This window comes from Pseudorca crassidens, chromosome 15 (genome assembly GCF_039906515.1).
Source record: "Pseudorca crassidens isolate mPseCra1 chromosome 15, mPseCra1.hap1, whole genome shotgun sequence".
Classification (NCBI taxonomy): Eukaryota; Metazoa; Chordata; class Mammalia; order Artiodactyla; family Delphinidae; genus Pseudorca; species Pseudorca crassidens.
Genome location: NC_090310.1, coordinates 59,001,285 through 59,016,763, shown reverse-complemented (window position 1 = coordinate 59,016,763; position 15,479 = coordinate 59,001,285). Strand labels below are relative to the sequence as shown.

Sequence of the window (15,479 nt, the reverse complement as noted above, 5' to 3'; positions counted from 1 at the left end):
ATTATGTATATATAAATTGTTTCTTCTCTGAGTTGTCTAATGTCTCTAGAACAATGTTAAAAATAACATTAAGAATGGACATTCCTGTCTTATTCGTAATCTAATGAGACTGCTGTTTTATCAGTAAATAGGATGTGTATAGCTTGAGACAACATACATATACACAAACACACTTACCATGTTAAGAAGTTTCCATCTATTTCTAATAAACTACGTTTTACTGAATTGGAAAATGCATTCTTTGAGGATAACAGAGATTTCACTCATTCATTTTATCAACTCAGTAACAATTAGTCTTTTTAATATTTCTCTCTACTCAAAAAAGCACTTGAGGAGACATCCCTGGTGGCACAGTGGATAAGACTCTGCACTCCCAATGCAAGGGGCAAGGGTTCGATCCCTGGTTGGGGAACTAGATCCCACATGCATGCTGCAAGTAAGAGTTCATGTGCCACAACTAAGGAGCCCACATGCCGCAACTAAGGAGCTGGCGAGCCACAACTAAGGAGCCCACAAGACGCAATTAAGGAGCCCACCTGCCACAACTAAGACCCAGCGCAACCAAATTAAAAAAAAAAAAACCACTTGAGGACTACTGATGAGCATCTCTGACTTCACTAGAAGATCTTCTAGGGACTTCCCCGGTGGCGCAGTGGTTAAGAATCCGCCTGCCAGTGCAGGAGACACAGGTTCGATCCCTGGTCTGGGAAGGTCCCACATGCCGCGGAGCAACTAAGCCCATGCACCACAACTACTGAGCCTGTGCTCTAGAGCCCGCGCACCACAACTACTGAGCCCATGTGCCACAACTACTGAAGCCCGCGTGCCTAGAGCCCATGCTCTGCAACAAGACAAGCCACTGCAATGAGAAGCCTGTGCACCACATCAAAGAGTAGCCCCCACTCGCCGCAACTAGAGAAAGCCTGTGCACAGCAACAAGGACCCAACGCAGCCAAAAATAAATAAATAAAAATTTAAAAAAAGGATCTTCTATTTCTTTGACTTCTTTTGGTCTTGGCTTTAGATTGGGATTTGTGAAAAAGAACTTCATTGATCTCTGTGAGGCTGCTTTATAGAAGCGAGTAAATCAACAGACAGTAGGCACAGCAGGGAGAATACTTAGGATCTGGTTGAAGTCACACAGCAGCTCTTCAGCAAACACTGAATCAGAGCATTTAACCATCTGAAATATATACTTAGAATCAACTTTACATCTCTCAGGTGTAAAATAAAAAAACAAAATTTCATCACAGACAGTTGGCAGCACTACTTAAATACTTTCACTGAGCTCCTTGTTTTCAATTCATTATAGAATAGTTTACTTTTGGAAACAAACTACAAGGTTAGAGGTCTCATATAGTTGATGGATTGGAGATTGTATCTTTCTAGGGTCTCTCTTGAAAATAACTCCATAGATTCCATTGATGGTTTTCGCTTTAAATTTCAGGAAACTAACAACCTGGGGGCTTTCATATTTGAAATGCTCTTCCTAGGGTCATGACTTCCAAAGCAAAAGGGTTAGACACTGGCTTAAATAAGTAAGAAAAAATGTGCATGTAAAATCTCTATATTAAATAGACTATAATGTTCAGCTTACTACTTTGTGTTTCTTAGTCATATTGATTCAAGTTCAAACTTATTGTTAATAATCAAATATTCAAAATAGCATAAGCACAATTATAAATATATCACCTATGGATTTTGATTGCACTCAGTGCAGCAATACAATTAATCTAGGAAAAATCACCTCAGGAGACCCAGTTGAACATATAATCCCCCAAACTGGGGAATCTTTTTCCTTCAAACAATTCTTTAAAGGGTCTTCCTCAGTGGTCCAGTGGTTAAGACTCCGCCTTCCAATGAGGGAGGCGTGGGTTTGACCCCTGGACGGGGAACTAAGATCCTTCATGCTGTGTGGTATGGCCAAAAATTTAAAAAAATTAAAAAAACAATCTTTTAGGATATTAATCAAAATAAACATTTTACATAATGTTTTAGAGAGTCTATGACTAGCATTCACATACATAAATATCATTTAATCCTTATAATCACTGTGGGGTAGGTATTATACTCAGAAGAAACTGAGACACAGAAAGGTCAAGTTGGTTGCCCAAACTGAAACTACTAGTGAGTGGTAGAAGAGGGACTGAAACCACGTCTGAATCGAAATCCTTTACTCTTCCCATGAGAGCCTGCTGCTGCCTTCCATGGACCTTACTAAATTTGCACTGGACAGTGTTTGAATGAACGCACAAGTGAAACAATTTCTGTGACTGCTTCCTATGGGCAATGAGCATGCTGATACATCCAGCATTATCTTCACTGCTTAGAGAGAGAGGCCCAAGAAAGGCCAATACTGTACTGTAATTCCCAAAGAATTTTGAACAGTGAAAAAAATATACGTATATATGTTTTAAAAAACTTTTAATTTTGAAATAATTTTAGATTTACAGAAAAGTTCACAAGTTCCCACATACACTTTGCCTAACTTCCCCTAACGTTAAAATCCTTTTTTTAAAAAAAAAATATTTATTTATTTTGGCTGCATCAGGTCTTAGTTGCTGCATGCGGACTCCTTAGTTGCGGCATGCATGCTGAATCTTTTAGTTCTCTGACCAGGGATTGAACCCTGGGCCCCCTGATGGGAGCGCGGAGCCTTACCCACTGGACCATCAGGGAAGCGCCCCCCCCTCCTTTTCTTGACCCTAGGAAGAGAATTTCAAATACGAAAGCCCCAAGGTTGTTGCGGCATGCAGGATCTTAGTTCCCCAACCAGGGACAGAAACTGCGCCCCCTGCAGTGGAAGCAGGGAGTCTTAACCACTGGACTGCCAGGTAAGTGCCCCCAGTGTTAAAATCTTACATAACCATAGTACAATAACGGGAAATCAACACTGGCACAATACTATTAACTAAACTTCACACTTTACTAGGCTCCAATTCAAGATCCCACATCACATTTAGTTATGTCTCTTTAGTCTTCTACAATATGTGACAAAAAACCATGACTTTTAAATTAAAATTAATCAAGGTTTATTTGATTCTGAAAATGTCATGGCATTTCTGGAAACAGTACTGAATATTGAAAACCTGCCTTGGGAACTGCTGGGTCTATGTGAAAACAAAGAAAACATCCTGAAATAAAGAGCTACAGTGGCCCTACAGACGGAGAAAAGAGTCACTCTTTAAATAAAAGGAAGAGTTGGCTGTAATAGTCTGACTAGGTCAGTTATATTTAATATACCTGTCCACAGAAAAGAAGTCAACAATCAGTTATAACTCTCTGGAAAAGCACAGGCTACCAGATAGAAATCAATACAACTCTGTTTAATGGAGCAGTCATGAAAGATTAATTTGTTTTTAAATTAAAGGACATGAATTTGTTCTGTCTATAGATAAGGTAACTTAATAACTAAATTCAAGTGTACTAAGGTTATTAGAAGGCACTAAATTTCCCCTACATATGGACCCCTTTTTCTAAACTGTAGCATAAAAGTTGCTGAGTTGTGGTGACTCTAATTCAAACCCTTAACCCTTCGGAAGACGCACAGTCTCTATATGCTATTAAAGTTACTCTGGGAGAAGTGGCAAGAAGGTCCTCTATAAACCTGGATAGGTTACCTCCTATTCTTGAGGGTTCTGGGTTGAGCACATTAATTCCAAGACTTCACTGGTGAATTCTCAATTACCAGAAAAGGTAATAGTTTTTCGGAATTCCTACAGGAGCTCAGAATCCCTGAAGAGGAAAGATTAGAAGATATAAACTGTATGTACTAAAACTGAAACAAGGAAGTTTAGTAAATCACAAGCACTTCTAGAGTGGTAAAACAAGAACAAGCTAACAAATAAAAAATTGAAGATTCTGTTAGTGTTCAGCCTTAAAAACAGGAGAATATAATGTCTTTGTGGTTTAAAAATTCATCAGCCAGGAAATAAGGATAATTCAGAGGGTTCCACAGCAGTAAGTGGGCTCCACTGAAGATGCCACAGCAGAGGCATTAACTGCAGACTTGAGCTTAGCCACACCCACCACTAAGACTGTAGGCAAGTTTAAATTTCCTCATGTGTAAAATGAGGATAGTTAAAACAACTGTCTCTGGGGGATGTGCGTAGCATATAGTGAGTGCTCATCATCACTAAGGTCTATTGGTTCTTTGGTGCAAGGGTAGCATTGGGGTTAGTGTCTAAATTTTCCTGAGTCAGGGATAATTTGGGCCTGGGACACATTTCCCTGGGCCACTCTGGTTCAGATCCAAATCTTTGAGACTTGGTCACAAGTGTATATTGATTGATTGATTGATTGGCTGTTTTGGGCTCTTTGTTGCAGCGCGTGGGCTTCTCCCTAGTTGTGGTGCATAGGCTTAGTTGTCCTGCAGCATGTGGGATCTTAGTTCCCCGAATAGGGATCAAAGCAAGTGGACTTTCTTTCTTTCTATTTTTTTTAGTAGATCTTTATTGGAGTATAACTGCTTCACAATACTGTGTTAGTTTCTGCTGTACAACAAAGTGAATCAGCCATATGCATACATATATCCCCATATACCCTCCCTCTTGAGCCTCCCTCCCTATCCCACCCTTCTAGGTCATCACAAGCATAGAGTTGATCTCCCGGTGCTATGGTGCTGCTTCCCACTAGCTAACTATTTTACATTCGGTAGTATATATACGTCTACGCCACTCTCACTTCGCCCCAAATTGCGCCTCCCCTCCCATGTCCTCAAGTCCATTCTCTATGTCTACGTCTTTATTCCTGCCCTGCCACAAGGTTCATCAGTTCCATATTTTTATTTTTTTTTAGATTCCATATATATGTGTTAGCATATGGTATTTGTTTTTCTCTTTCTCACTTACTTCATTGTGTATGACAGACTCTAGGTCCATCCACCTCACTACAAATAACTCAGTTTTCTTTTTTTTTAATAGATATTTATTGAACTATAATTGCTTCACAATACTGTGTTAGTTTCTGTTGCACAGCAAAGCGAATCAGCCATATGCATACACATGTCCCCATATCCCCTCTCTCTTGAGCTTCCCTCCCATCCTCCCTATCTCATCCCTCTAGGTCATTGCAAAGCACTGAGCCAATCTCTCTGTGCTATGCTGCTGCTTCCCACCAGCCAACTATTTTACATTCGGTAGTGTATATATGTCGATGCTACTCTCACTTTGCCCCAGCTTCCCCCTCCCACCCCATGTCCTCAAGTCCATTTTCTATGTCTACCTCTTTATTCCTGCCCTGCAACTAGGTTCATCAGTACCGTTTTTTGTTTTTTTTTAGGTTCCATATATATGTGTTAGCATACAGTATTTGTTTTTCTTTTTCTGACTTATTTCACTGTGTATGACAGACTGTAGGTCCATCCACCTCATTACAAATAACTCAATTTCATTTCTTTTTATGGATGAGTAATATTCTATTGTATATATGTGCCATATCTTCTCTATCCATTCATCTGTCGTTGGACATTTAGGTTGGTTCCATGTCCTGTCTATTGTAAATAGTGCTTCAATGAACACTGTGGTACATGTCTCTTTCTGAATTACGGTTTCCTCAGGGTCAATGCCCAGTAGTGGGATTGCTGGGTCATATGGTAGTTCTATTTTTAGTTTTCTAAGGAACCTCCACACTGCTCTCCATAGTGGTTATATCAATTTACACTACCACAAACAAGTGCAGGAGGGTTCCCTTTTCAACACACCTTTTCCGGCATTTATTGTTTCTAGATTTTTTTTTTTTTTTTTTTTTTGCGGTATGCGGGCCTCTCACTGTTGTGGCCTCTCCCGTTGCGGAGCACAGGCTCCAGACGGGCAGGTTCAGCGGCCACGGCTCACGGGCCTAGCCGCTCCACGGCATATGGGATCTTCCCAGACCGGGGCACGAACCCATATCCCCTGCATCAGCAGGCGGACTCTCAACCACTGCGCCACCAGGGAAGCCCCTGTATGTCTTCTTTGGTGAAATGTCTGTTTAAGTCTTCCACCCATTTTTTAATTAAATTGTTTGTTTTTTTGATATTGAGCTGCATGAGCTGTTTGTATATTTTGGAGATTCTTTGTCTGTTGTTTCATTTCAAATATTTTCTCCCATTCTGAGGGTTATCTTTTCGTCTTGTTTATGGTTTCCTTTGCTGTGAAAAAGTTTTTAAGTTTCATTAGGTCCCATTTATTTTTGTTTTTATTTACATTACTCTAGAATGTGGGTCAAAAAAGATCTTGCTGTGATTTATGTCAGAGAGTGTTCTGCCTATGTTTTCCTCTAAGAGTTTTATAGTGTTTGGTCTTATATAAAGGTCTTTAATCCATTTGGAGTTTTTGTGTATGGTGTTAGGTAGTGTTCTAATTTCATTCTTTTACATGTAGCTGTCCAGTTTTCCCAGCACCACTTATTGACGAAGCTGTCTTTTCTCCATTGTATGTTCTTGCCTCCTTTGTCATAAATTAATTAAGTAACCATATGTGTATGGGTTTCTCTTTCTATCCTGTACCATTGATCTATATTTCTGTTTTTGTGCCAGTACCATACTGTCTTGATTACTGTAGCTTTGTAGTATAGTTTGAAGTCGGGAGCCTGATTCCTCCAACTCCATTTTTCTTTGTCAAGATTGCTTTGGCTCTTCAGGGTCTTTTGTGTTTCCATACAAATTGTAAAATTTTTTGTTCTAATTCTGTGAAGAATGTGATTGGTAGTTTGATAGGGATTGCATTGAATCTGTAGATTGTTTTGGGAAGTACAGTCATTTTCACAATATTGATTCTTGCAATCCAAGAACATGGTATCTTTATCCATCAACCTTTCATTTCTTTCATCAGTGTTTGTTGTTTTTTTTAAAATTAATTTATTTTATTTTATTTTTGGCTGCATTGGGTCTTCGTTGCTGTGTGCGGGCTTTTGTCTGATTGCGGCGAGCAGGGGCTACTCTTCATTGTGGTGTGCAGGCTTCTCATTGTGGTGGCTTCTCCTGTTGGGAGCACAGGCTCTAGGCATGCAGGCTTCAATAGTTGTGGCACATGGGCTCAGTAGTTGTGGCTCATGGGCTCTAGAGCACAGGCTCAGTAGTTGTGGCGCATGGCCTTAGCTGCTCCGTGGCATGTGGGATCTTCCTGGACCAGGGCTCGAACCCGTGTCTCCTTCATTGGCAGGTGGATTCTTAACCCCTGCGCCACCAGGGAAGCCCTCATCAGTGTTTTATAGTTTTCTGAGTACAAGTCTTTCGCCTCTTTAGGCAGGGTTATTCCTAGGTATTTTATTCTTTTTGTTGTGACGGTAAATGGGGTCGTTTCCTTAATTTCTCTTTCAGATTTTTCATTGTTAGTGTATAGGAATGCCAGAGATTTCTGTGCATTAATTTTGTATCCTGCAACCTTACCAAATTCACTGATTAGTTCTAGTAGTTTTCTGGTGGCATCTTTAGGATTTTCTATGTATAGTATCATGTCATCTGCAAACAGTGACAGTTTTACTTCTTTTCCAATTTGTATTCCTTTTATTTCTTTTCTTCTCTAATTGCCATGGCTAGGACTTCCAAAACTATGTTGAATAAGAGTGGTGAGAATGGACATCCTTGTTTTGTTCCTGATCTTAGTGGAAATGCCTTCAGTTTTTCACCATTGAGTATGATGCTTGCTGTGGGTTTGTCATATATGGCCTTCATTATGTTGAGGTAGGTTCCCTCTATGCCCATTTTCTGGAGAGTTTTTATCATAAATGGGTGTTGAATTTTGTCAAAAGCTTTTTCTGCATCTATTGAGATGATCATATGGTTCTTATTCCTAAATTTGTTAATATGGTGTATCACATTGATTGATTTGGTTTACTGAAGAATCCTTACATCCCTGGGATAAATCTCACTTGATCATGGTGTATGATCCTTTTAATATGTTGTTGGATTCTGTTTGCAAGTATTTTGTCAAGATATTTGCATCTATGCCCATCAGTGTTATTGGTCTATAATTTTCTTTCTTTGTGATATCCTTTTCTGGTTTTGGTATCAGGGTGGCTTCGTAGAATGAATTTGGGAGTGTTCCTCCCTCTGCAAGTTTTTGCAAGTTTGAGAAGGATTGGTGTGAGGCCATGTGGTCCTGGTTTTTTCTTTGTTGGAAGATTTTAAATTAAAGTTTCAATTTCATTACTTGTGATAGGTCTATTTATATTTTCTAATTCTTCCTGGTTCAGTCTTGGAAAACTGTACCTTTCCAAGAATTTGTCCATTTCTTCATGTTTGTCCATTTTATTGGCATATAGTTGTTTGTGGTAGTCTCTTATAATTCTTTGTATTTCTGCGGTGTCAGTTGTGATTTCTCCTTTTTCATTTCTAATTTTATTGATTTGCATCCTCTCCCTTTTTTTCTTGATTAGTCTGGCTAAGGGTTTATCAATTTTGTTTATCTTCTCAAAGAACTAACTTTTAGTTTCATTGATCTTTGCTATTGTTTTCTTTGTTTCTATTTCATTTATTTCTGCTCTGATCTTTATGATTTCTTTCCTTCTACTGACTTTGGGTTTTCTTTGTTCTTCTTTCTTTAGTTGCTTTAGGTGTAGGGTTAGATTGTTTATTTGAGATTTTTCTTGTTTCTTGAGAGACAGAATTGCTATAAACTTCTAGTCAAGAACTGCTTTTGCTGTGTCCCATAGGTTTTGGGTCATTGTATTTTCGTTGTCATTTCTTTCTATGTATTTTTTTATTTCTTCTTTGATTTCTTCAGTGATCTCTTGGTTATTTAGTAATGCAGTGTTTAGGCTCCATGTATTTGTGGTTTTTACAGTTTTTTCCCTGTAATTGATCTCCAATCTCATAGCGCTGTGGTCAGAAAAGATGTTTGATATGATTTCAATATTCTTAAATTTTCCGAGGCTTTATTTGTGACCCACAATGTGACCTATCCTGGAGATGTTCCCTGTGCCCTTGAGAAGAAAGTGTATTCTGCCACTTTCAGGTGGAATGTTCTATAAATATCAATTAAATCTATCTGGTCTATTGTGTCATTTAAAGCTTGTGTTTCCTTATTTATTTTCTACTTGGATGATGTGTCCATTGGTGTAAGTGGGGTGTTAAAGTCCCCTACTATTATTGTGTTACTGTCAATTTCTCCTTTCATGGTTGTTAGCATTTACCTTATGTATTGAGGTGCTCCTATGTTGGGTCCATAAATATTTACAATTGTTATATCTTCTTCTTGGATTGATCCCTTGATCATTATGTAGTGTCCTTCCTTATCGCTTGTAACAGTCTTTATTTTAAAGTCTATTTCACCTGACTGAGTATTGCTATTCCAGCTTTCTTTTGATTTCCATTTGCATGGAATATCTTTTTCATCCGTTCACTTTCAGTCTGTACATGTCCCTAGGTCTGAAGTGGGTCTGTTGTAGACAGCATATATATGGGTCTTGTTTTTGTATCCATTCAGCCAGTCTGTGTCTTTTGGTTGGGGCATTTAATCCATTTACATTCAAGGTTATTATCTATATGTATGTTCCTCTTATCATTTTCTTAATTGTTTTGGGTTTGTTTTTGTAGGTCTTTTTCTTCTCTTGTGTTTCCCACTTAGAGAAGTTTCTTTAGCATTTGTTGTAAAGCTGGTTTGGTGGTGCTGAATTCTCTTAGCTTTTGCTTTTGCTTGTCTGCAAGTGGACTCCTTTCTGAAGTGACCCAGACAGAGAATTTGGGGAAACAAGAGTTAGTTTAGGTACATTTCTTCAATAACAATTTCCAGATTGCTAATCTGTATAATTCAAAAGCTTATCCAGTTTTGGATCTTAATTTTGTAGGAGGAATACATAGCCTTAATACAGCATCTAAGATGCTTATGACTAACTCAGCAAACCCCAAATAGTTATGAATACAGCAAAGTGTGCAGGCTGCCAGGTAGTTAGACACTTGTGACAATTACTTTAAGTTTCTAAATATTATAGTCCTAAGCACGGCCTGAAAGTCTCTCCCCTTTGCCTACTGGGATCATTTTGTTCTTTTTTTTTTTTTTTTTGGTACGTGGGCCTCTCATTGCTGTGACTCTCCCGTTGAGGAGCACAGGCTCAGTGGCCATGGCTCACAGGCCCAGCTGCTCCACGGCCTGTGGGATCTACCTGGACCGGGGCATGAACCCGTGTCCCCTGCATCGGCAGGCGGACTCTCAACCACTGTGCCACCAGGGAAGCCCCATTTTGTTCTTTTAAGAAAGATATAGGAAGATGTCATCCTTAAGACGATTTCAGGCAGACAATGGAACAGATGAGACAATGGCACAGGCAAAATATGTTAGTTTAATATTCTAGGAGATGAGTCTGGTTCTCCTGATTTTGTATTTTCCAAAATTCTAAAAAAAATCTAAATCATTCCAGAACAGTGAATAATTCTCCTCTAAATAGGTTTTTAAATGTCAGGACTTGCTATACCATTAGCCCTGAAAGCTCCTATATAAAAACATTTTACCTGACCACTACTAATCTTCATCATGCAAAGCACTATTATCTTAATTTTATAGATGGATGTATTAAAGACAGTACAAGTTTGTGATTTTTTTTTCCCACTTCTAGATCAGGAATGAGATGGGTGGCTCACGTCATATGAAGCCTTACAAGGTTTATGTTCCCAGTAAGGTCAGTGTACATCTAGGGTGGCATCTATTCTCTGGCTGATCAATTTCCCCAGGGGTTACTGGGCTCAGTGGGAAAAATTTACACTAACTAAACCTAGAAGAGGCCAGCTCATAAACCATTAACATCAACTGATGAATTCAAACCAGGAAATATGTCTAGCAGTTCTCTCTTGGAAGATCTTATGCATTAAACCAATTACAGAAAAGAGAATGACATGTTCTTTTTAAATTTATTTTTACTTACTTAATTAATTAGTTTTTGGCTGCACCGGGTCTTTGTTGCTGCACGCGGTGGGTACTCTTCGTTGCTGTGCGCAGGCTTCTCATTGCGGTGGCTTCTCTTCCTGTGGAACAGGGGCTCTTGGTGCATAGACTTCAGTAGTTGTGGCACATGGGCTCAGTAGTTGTGGCTTGTGGGCTCTAGAACTAGGCTCAGTAGTTGCGGCACACAGTCTTAGTTGCTCTGTGGCATGTGGGATCTTCCCAGATCAGGGATTGAACCCGTTTCCCCTGCACTGGAAGGCAGATTCTTAACCACTGAGCCACCAGGGAAGTCCTGAGAATGACATATTCTTGAGATGTTTCTATTACACTGTCAGCTCTTCTCTTCTAAAAGGACAGTTCCATTTGGAGAACCAGTATTGGCATCTAAAAACACAGAAGCTTCCTTCTTTAGTGGAAGAGATATAATGGCAAACAAACACTCCTTGGTTTTCCTTTTTGCCTATCCAGATAGCAGAGACACCTTCCCCCCAATATCTCTTTTCCCTGTCTTCCACTCTAATCAGGAGTTTTAGCTGGGCACATGGCTCCAGTTTCCAACTTTCCTTGCAGCTGTGCATGGCCACATGTTTCATGGATTCACACATGATGATTCACAAAGAAGGGTCTGGGAATCATGATTAACAGAGCACTGAAGGTGCCTCCCACCTTCTGCTTCATCCCTTTCTCCACCCTGTAATGTGGATGCCATGATCTTGCTCAATAAGAATATGGTTTACACTCAAGAGGAGAATAGAGTACTAAGAAGGAAAGGGGATAATTGGTAAAACGTCATGAAGTTCCCTATCAGATCAGTGCCAACTCTTACATGAGTGAGAAATAAATTTTAATCTTGTTTTAAACCAGTTGTTGTTTTGTGTTTTTTGTTACTCACAGTTGAACCCATCTATCTAATATAGAAATGTTCTGGATGAGTACTATTTTAAATTATTTTGTATTAATAGACATTTGCAATATCAGATCATGGATCTTAATTCCAGTTCAGAAAAATATGATTTTTGTTAAGACATGTCATTAGCCTTCTGTCATGGCACCACATTGGATAACTAAGTAGAACACAGGAAATTCCTCAGTACAATGCAATCTTCTTGATAGGAAGTAGTCTGGAACCATCAATAATACATTTACATATACATCTTCACAGAACCATAAAGACCATCATCCTTAATTAAGTGTTGTAGTCCAAATGACTCACTTTGCAGAGGAAGAACCTGAGGCACAAAGAGGATGGGTTTTTCAAAGTCAAAAGCCTGGCTTTTTTAACTGCAGCCACAAACTTGGGGGAAATATGCTCTGTGGATTGTACTTCTATGTATCTTGTTTCTAATAACTCACTTATACTAACATATAATCATTGGTTATCCCCAAATAAAACACCTAGCACTTAGCTCATCAAGCTCACATAAAAATTAAAAATGTAGCATGTAACAACAGACAATTCCATGTAACATGTAACCATAGGCATTACAGAATAATTACTGAGTTATGCAGAACTCTCAGCAGAAAAATTAGTTACAAGAGGAAAACAGCAATTAAAAATAACAGTGGTGCAATGGTTTTAGTTACAATAGTCCCATTGTAATGTGTAACTCTAGTTTCCCCGAGTTACACATTATTATTACTTGTACTGAGGGATGTACCAATAATCATGACATTATTAACATACATAAATGCAACAAAAAAAATAATACTGGCACATGAATCTTTTCCACATTTTATATTGAAACACCATTCTTTGGTTTGCAGCCACAGTAACTATTTATAGGGCTTTTCTAATCATTTGTAACTGACAACCAGTCATGGGACACCAATCTACTTTATTTTTAAAAAGTCACTTTATTGGGGCTTCCCTGGTGGCGCAGTGGTTGAGAGTCTGCCTGCTGATGCAGGGGACACGAGTTCGTGCCCCGTTATGGGAAGATCCCACATGCCGCAGAGCAGGTGGGCCTGTGAGCCATGGCCGCTGAGCCTGCATGTCTGGAGCTTGGGCTCCGCAGCAGGAGAGGTCGCAACAGTGAGAGGCCCGCGTGCCACAAAAAAAAAAAAGTCACTTTATCTCTTCTTCCTACAGGATAAGTTGGTGTGCTTCTAAGAATCTTAATGTAACAAAAAGGGAACATGGATAGATCTTGAAAAGACCATGCTAGGTAAAAGAAGCCAGTCAAAAAGGACCACATATTGTATGATTCCATTTATATGAAAGCCCAGAATAGGCAAATCTATAGAAAGAGAAAGAGTATGTTAGTGATTTCTTAAGGGTAGGAATGGTGTATGTGAGGGGATGGTGGCAGCATTAGGGAATGATGGTTATGGGAGCAGGGTTTCTTTTGGGGATAATGATAACGAAAATGGTCTAAAATTGATTATGATAATGGATGCACAACTTTGTGAATACACCAAAAGCCACTGCATTGTAAAATTTAAATGAGTGAACTATATGGGATATAAATTATGTCTCAATAAAGCTGTTTAAAAAGGGGGGTGGGCAGTCCTAACCACAGCAATCAGAGAAGAAAAAGAAAAAGAATCCAAATTGGAAAGGAAGAAGTAAAACTGTCCCGTTTGCAGATGACATGATACTATTCATAGAAAACCCTAAAGACACCACCAGAAGACTACTAGAGCTCATCAACGAATTTGGTAAAGCTGCAGGATACAAAATTAGTACACAGAAATCTATTGCATTTCTATACACTAACAAAGAACTATCAGAAAGAGAAATTAAAAATGATACCATATACCATTGCATCAAAAAGAATAAAATACCTAGGAATAAATGTAACTAAGGAGGTAAAAGACCTGTAGTTAAAAAACTGTAAGACACTGATGAAAGAAATTGAAGACGACACAAACAAGTGGAAAGATATACCATGTTCATGGATTGAAAGAATTAATATGGTTAAAATGACCATACTGTCAAAGGCAATCTACAGATTCAATGCAATCCCTATGAGAATATCAATGGCATTTTTCACAGAATTAGAACAAATAATTATAAAATTTGTGTGGAAACACGAAAGACCCCGAATAGCCAAAGCAATCTTGAGAAAGAAGAGCAGAGCTGGAGGTATCGTGCTCCCTGACTTCAGACTACAGCACAAAGCTACAGTAATCAAAACAGCATAGTACCAGCACAAAAACAGACACAGTGATCAATGGAACAGAATAGAGAGCTCAAAAATAAACCCATGCACTTACAGTCAATTAATCTATGACAAAGAAGGCAAGAACATATAACAGAGAAAATACAGTCTATTCAAAAAGTGGTGCTGGAAAAACTGAACAGCTACATGTAAAAGAATGAAATGTGAACATTTTCTCACACCATATACAAAAATAAAATCAAAACCAATTAAAGACCTAAATATAACACTGGAAACCATAAAAATCCTAGAAGAAAACATAGGTAGAACACTCTTTGACATAAATTGTAGCAATATTTTTTTGGATCTGTCGCCTAAGGCAAAGGAAACAAAAGCAAAAATAAACAAGTGGGACCTAATTAAACTTAAAAACTTTAGCACAGCAAAGAAAACCAATGACAAAACAAAAAGACAACTTACTGAATGGGGGGAAATATTTGCAAATGATATGACCAATAAGGGGTTAATATCCAAAATATAAAAACAGCTCGTGCAACTCAACATCAAAAAAACAATCTGATTAAAAAATGGGCAGAAGAAAAGTGAACCCTCTTGCACTGTTGGTAGGAATGTAAAATGATACAGCCACTATGGAGAACAGTATGGAGTTTCCTTAAAAAACTAAAAAATAGAATTACCATATGACCCAGCAATCCCACTACTGGGCATATACCTGGAGAAAACCATAATTCAAAAAGACACATGCACCCCAATGTTCATTGCAGCACTATTTACCAGCACTATTTAGCCAGGTCATGGAAGCAACCTAAATGCCCACCAACAGACAAATGGATAAAGAAGATGTGGTACATATATACAATGGAGTATTACTCAGCCACAAAAAGGAATGAAATTGGGTCATTTTGTAGAGACGTGGATGGACCTAGAGACTGTCATACAGAATGAAATAAGTCAAAAAGAGAAAAACAAATATCATATATTAACGTATATATGTGGAATCTAGAAAAATGGTACAGATGAACCGGTTTGCAAGGCAGAAATAGAGACACAGATGTAGAGAACAAATGTATGGATACCAAGGGGGGAACGTGGGGGTGATGGTGGTGGTGGTGGTGGTGGTGGTGGTGGTATGAATTGGGAGATTGGGATTGACATATATACACTAATATGTATAAAATAGATAACTAATAAGAACCTGCTGTATAAAAAAATAAATAAAATAAAATTCAAATAAAAAAATTAAAAGTGGGCAAAAGACCTGAATAGACATTTTTCCAAAGAAGACACACAGATGGCCAATGGGCACATGAAGAGATGTTCAACACTGCTAATCATCAGAGACATGTAAATCAAAACCACAATGAGGTATCACCTCACACCTGTCAGAATGGCTATCATCGAAAAGATCGCAAATAACAATATCGGCGAGGATATGGAGAAAAGGGAATCTCTGTACACTCATGGTGAGAATGCAAATTGGTGCAGCCACTATGCGAAA

At 38.6% G+C, this 15,479-nt stretch overlaps 1 protein-coding gene across 3 annotated transcripts in view; it reads right to left on the bottom strand.

The window, feature by feature from the left end:
• Positions 1-15,479, bottom strand: part of RNF24 (ring finger protein 24) — a 141,629-nt gene that overhangs the window by 107,737 nt on the left and 18,413 nt on the right. Inside the window, exon 2 of one of the 3 annotated variants that reach the window (XM_067707579.1) lies at positions 10,840-11,243. The exons of 1 other annotated variant lie outside the window; for it this stretch is intronic. The gene's annotated coding sequence lies outside the window, so the exon portion shown is untranslated. The remainder of the gene's footprint in view (positions 1-10,839; positions 11,244-15,479) is intronic. One more of the 3 variants, XM_067707580.1, reaches the window with a different exon arrangement.